This window comes from Cygnus atratus, chromosome 2 (genome assembly GCF_013377495.2).
Source record: "Cygnus atratus isolate AKBS03 ecotype Queensland, Australia chromosome 2, CAtr_DNAZoo_HiC_assembly, whole genome shotgun sequence".
NCBI classification, from domain to species: Eukaryota; Metazoa; Chordata; class Aves; order Anseriformes; family Anatidae; genus Cygnus; species Cygnus atratus.
In genome coordinates, this window is record NC_066363.1 from 147,776,595 (window position 1) to 147,782,602 (window position 6,008).

Here is a 6,008-nt window from a genome sequence, read left to right on the forward strand (position 1 = left end):
CAACTGCCAGAGACTGTTGTAACTGGCAATTTTCCAGCAATCCTACTAAGAAAGAACTGCAACTTTTACCACAAACAGCTATGCTGAGGCAGACATCAGTACTGAAATAAACTGGCTATCAGTTTACCATGGGGTTACTCATAAATGTATTGGATATTGGATTTTGAGTTGGTTTTGAAGTCAGGTTGTTTATCGCTCTAAAGAGACATGTTAGAAATCATTCTATCAAAATTCATTACTGGAATTAATTTTAGGTTACTCCATTGCCTACAAGATTTCACATCTTTTGCCTTCCATAATATTTATTCTGGTTCCCAAATGACAATATCTTATGAATTACCTCATAGGTTTAAGGAAGAAATAATTTTTTGAAGTATTACTTTGGCTAAATATTTAAGCCATTTGTGACTACAAGTTAAGCTTTTAATTTAAATGATAAAATGTGCATTCAGCAAACTGAGGTGCCTCTTTTAGCCTTACTATTTATTGTTCTTAATGATATTATTGGCAGAAAAATGAGGTGAGTGAACTTAGAGGACAGACCTATCAGGGTTCAGGAGAGAAACTCTATGGAGTCAGCCCTATGCTGAAGGTTTGCCTCTAAAAACACAGTTTAAAGCAAAGATTCCCCTGGCTGATTGTGACAATAGTTTTTTTCTCATCTGCAGTGGGATTTTTTGCACAACATTAAATCAAGATTTCAAAGCTGAAGAGTATGGGCAATGATGAAGAGTGAAGTTTGTTGAGTGTGGTTTTAACAGTTAATTGAATGCTTCATAATGGTCTTGCACCCAGTGATGGAGAGTACAAGCAGACCCCATATTTCTTTCCCATTCATTTATTGACTCATTTAATCTAATCTTTGAAAAATGTTTGTCTAGTTTTTTTTTTTGGCCTCCAGAAAACTCTGTAATAAACAAGAAGAATATTTGAGAAAGGAACAAATTATAAATTGTTCTGCTAACAGCTTGAGATAATGTTTATTTTTCTTTTTTGATTCTGTCTTTTGTGAGAGATATTGCCTATAGTCAGAAGTGAACAACTGTGTGAACAAGTGAGCAGAAGAAGTAAGGCAGAGGAGAAGTGTGAGTGCTTTGCTGGACATCAGGCTTGCTTGTCCTGACTGATCTGATCAGCTCATTTCCCATTGACTTCAAAACCAAGTCTCCCATTTAGTCCACATCTTATTATGTAACTGCTCTTCTCTTAATAATAATGTACTGGAAAGATAGGAAAAAGGTGTCAAATTAAAAGTGCTTACTGTTTTTTCTAATTTTGTTGTAATGGGAAAAAAAAAAAGCGGACACGTTTGTTTAGTTCAGGAAACTGCCATTTTTTAATTCACAACATCTTAAATCAGGAATTTAATGTTTAGCTGGTTTCCAAGCATGGAAGCCAACAAAGCCTTATGGAGGTTGATGAGCACTGTACTGACACAGCTCTGTGCTCATTGTTCTGGTCTGGGGGCTTTACAGACAGATCAATTGTATCCTGCAAACACATGGTAGCCATCAAACCAAGCCAGCTGCCCTGCTATTCAAAGCTATCACATTTTATACACTGCTCTAGCACTTCTACCTTTCTCTCCCTCTGCTGAACACCTTATTTTAAGATGCAATAGGACTGAAAATTACCTTAGACAACTTCCTAAGACAGTATTTAAATGTTAAGACCTGTGGAGAACCTTGGAGGGATGATGCTACAGAGAAAACTACCATGCTTGCAGGTGTTGAGAGTGCCTGGACAGGAATATCAGCCACTCCTGGAAGGCAGATGATAGTGTTTGTTCACCAGGGACATTCTAGCTGACTCCAGCCATATTCAGCTGGCAGCGAATCTAGGCCTTTACTTTAAAATAGAAGAGACCTCATTGAGTGAGTCTCATTTTATCTGAACTGATTTGAGCATTTCTGCTGTAAATCAAGTCTTACATAGTGTTTGCCTATACAGCCCTGAAGCAGGTCACATAAATGAAAGCTTCATCCTGGGCAGTGCTGGTCAAGATTTGTTAGTAGAATATTTCTCAGCTGGGAAATAAGAACATGGAAACTATAGGAAATATTCATGTTTGTGGGTGAGACAGTGAGCAAAAATGGATGAGAGAATGGAAAACAAGCAGTTGTCTCACATATGGCCCAGGAGACCAGGGAGGTTGCCTCTAAAGCAGGTCTGAGCTTCAGGGTCTCTCTTTCTATGTAGGCAACAGCAGATAAGCCACAGCTTCCATCTTTCCCACTGGAAGATTTTTTTAGGATTTTTGTAAATACTCATAAGCAGGCAAGAAGGGCACTGTGACTTTAGGCAGAAGTTAGATGACTTATCTGAGCTGAGGAGGCATAGATGAAAGCTCTTCCAGCAGAGCTGGTAGCTGCTGGAGGGGGCCTGTCTAAGCTCTCGTGCTTTCCATATCTAAATTTCTTTCTGAAGTGTTGAATCTTTAAAAGATTTTGATATTAAAAAGGTGGTATCTTTTCCATCTTGTCCACCCACCATATATAAGTTTTTCTGTATGTACCCTGGTTGTATCTGTTACCCTAATAAAGACAGGAATCACAGCCTAATACAGTATCTATGCTGGCTCAGATAGCCCCTGCCCAGGTCTCGCTCTCCTTTCCCTAGGGTTTGTCCATCCCAACCAGAAAGCAGAGCAGGGCAAAGCTACAACTCTCTCTGGAGTGGAAGCGAGGTCAGGGTGACATAGTAGGGAGAAAATTCGTGTGGCTAAAGTTCAATCAGGGTTGAAGCTGGCCAGTAGTGTGCAGGACAATAAAAAATTATTTTGTTTTTAAATATGCTAGCAGCAAAATGAGGACCAGAGATAACATTGGTCCATTAGTTGATGAGGATGGTCACCTCCCAGATGGGATGTAGACAAAGCAGAGATGATTAATGCTGTCTTCACTTCTGTCTTCAACACTGATGATGGGCTCTGGGGCTCCTAACTCCCTCTGAGTTGAAGGACCATGACTGTGGTAATGATAAACTTGTATCCAGCCCCAAACTTGTGCAGGATTTGCTGCTCCAACTGGATACATATGTCTACGGGGCCTGATGGGATTCATCCCAGGGTACTCAGAGAGCTGGCTGATGCCATTGTGAGAGCTCTCTCAATTATTTTTCAAAGGTCTTGGGAATCTGGAGGGAAGTTGCAGTTGACTGGAAGCTGGTAAATATTGTTCCAGTTTTAAAGAAAGGCAAGAAAGAAGACCCTGTTAATTACAGGCCTATCAGTCTCACTTCAGTGCCTGGTAAAACTATGTAAAACATTATTCTGGGAGTTATTAAAAAACACTTGAAAGACAATGCAGTCATTGGCCACAGCCAACACAGGTTCACGAGGGGAAAGTCCTGTTCAATGAACTTAATTGCCTTTTATAACCAGGTCACCCACCTAGTTGACCAAGGGAAGCCAGTAGATGAAATCTTTTTGAATTTCAGCAAAACATTTGATACTGTTTCTCACAGAATCCTTCTGCACAAAATGTCCAGCATACTGTTAGATAAACACATAGTACTATGGGTGAACAATTGGCTGACAGATCAGGCTCAAAGGGATATAGTAAATGGGGTTACCTCAGGCTGGCAGCCAGTCATCTAGTGGGGATCCACCAGGCTCCATTTTAGGAGCAGTTCTCTTTAATATGTTCATAAATGACTTGGATGTAGGACTTGAGGGTATACTAAGTAAGATTGCGGGTGTCGTTAAATTAGGAGGAGCTGTTGACTCTCTCAAGAGTAGAGAGGCCTTGCAGAGAGATCCTGACAAATTAGAGAGCTTAGCAATCACCGACTGCATGAAGTTCATCTAGAACAAGTGCCAGATTATGCACCTGGGAAGGGGCAACCTTTGACTGTACATACAGACTGGAGGACAAGAAGCTGGAGATCATCCCCATGGAAAGGGATCTGGGGGCTGGTCAGCAGCAAGTTGAATATGAGTCAACACTGTGCCCTGGCAGCCAAAAGGGCCAACTGTATCCTGAGGTGCATCAAGCACAGCACTGCTAGCTGGTTGTGGGAAGTGATGGACCCACTCTGCTCTGCGCTGGTGTGGACTCCCCTTGAGTACTGCATGCAGTTTTGGGTGCCACAGTATAAGAAGGCCATAAAACTATCAGAGAGTGTCCAAAGGAGGGCTAAAAAATGGTGAAGGGTCTAGAGGGCAAGATATATAAGAAGCAACTGAGTCCCCTTGGTTTGTTCAGCCCAGAGCAGAGCAGGCCGAGGGGAGGCCTCATGGCAGCGTGCAGCTCCCTCACGAGGGGAGCGGAGGGGCAGGCGCTGAGCTCTGGTCTCTGGGGACAGCAACAGGACCCGAGGGAACGGCATGGAGCTGGGACGGCGGAGGGTCAGGCTGGGTGTTAGGGAAAGGTTCTTCACCCAGAGGTGGTCGGGCACTGGGACAGGCTCCCCAGGGCAGTGGTCATGGCACCAAGCCTGCTGGAGTTCAAGAAGCATTTGGACAATGACCTCAGACTTATAATTTGATTTTTAGGTGGTTCTGTGCGGAGCCAGAAGTTGGACTTGATGATGATTGTGAGTCCCTTCCAACTCAGGATATTCTATGATTGTGTGATTCTCTCTACCAAGAAGTGTTTGCTTAGCAGCTGTAGATGAGAGAGGACAGCAGCAAGGGAGGAGACCAGGCCTTCTGCTTTCTCCTTCCTACAGTGAGGTGGACATATTTGACATTTTGTACAGAAATTGCAGTGAAGATAGTTTTAATATGTTAGCAGAGAAAATGCCTAAATGAAAGAGACCAGAACCTGTATGAATATAATAACTCTTAACTTCATCACAGCCTCCAGTGGTCTCAGACGCCATGACCTTAAGGCAGATGCTAAAAAACATTTTCTGGAAAACCAAGCACAGGGGTCACAAGTTACATGTACCGGGAGAACAGGTATTTTACAAACCTAATTCATCTACAGAGTGTATCTCAAAACTTTTACCATATCTCTACAAGTCTTAATTTCTTATGGTAGAGGTGGGATGGCCAGGCGAACCTGAAACCTCATTGGGAACAAGAATGTCTAAGACTGGACTCTTAGTTAAACTATTTCCATTCTCATCTCAAAGAACGGATCGTTCTGTTCATGCCAATGAGTTCACAGGCCCAGAATGGGGTGGGCGAGTTGTGAGAAAACTTGTAGGAGAGGAAACAGCCCTCGCTGTCCTGTTGTCAAGACATTGTACCCAGACTTACAGGACTTGGGAACAGAGAACGCAGAGCTGCAGCTTGTTTTTATAATATGTTTTCCAGGCTGGGATTTCATCCATTCCCTCTTGTCAAAGTAAGGACTCAATTCTTAACAGGCAATATCCTGAAGTTAAGGCAAGCAAAAATTTAGGCAAAAGTAATATCTTCCATGTAAAAACAAACAATGATGCAAGCCATCATAGGGAGGTGCTTGCTGCTGAAGCCACACTAAATATACAAGGCATGACAAAGAAACATGGGAAGAGTAGTTCTACAAAGTGCAAAGTTTACTAGCTAGCCCTGGATGTCCTGATGATATTTGTTTATTTATCTGGAAGTGGTCTTAGTGATTCCATGACTAACATCTTAATTAATGAAAACAAGTGCTCTGGCCACCAAATCGCATTGATGACGATTGTTATTTGAAAGTCTTGAGTAAGTGAGGGAGTTATCTCTAAGAACAGTCTACAGAATTATCAGTGGTATATTTTCTTGCAAGGTTTTTAGTGTGACACTACAGAACAATCTGTTCCTGGCTGGTGGACCTGGGGCGTTATGCCCTGGCTCTTCTCGTTCTGGATGCAGCTTTTATAACACAGGGATGGGGCACCAGGGTTGCTGCCTCAGACCCTGGTTTACCGGTTTCCACATAGTTTTTTTTTTCTTTTTTTTTTTTTTCCCTCCATTCACATGTATATCCGGTATTGCTCCTTTTGGCATCTGTTACTTTTTGGTTTAATCTTCTGTACCTTCCTTTCCTGCAAAACCATGACAATATAATAATATTATATGAACCTGCTCAGACTTT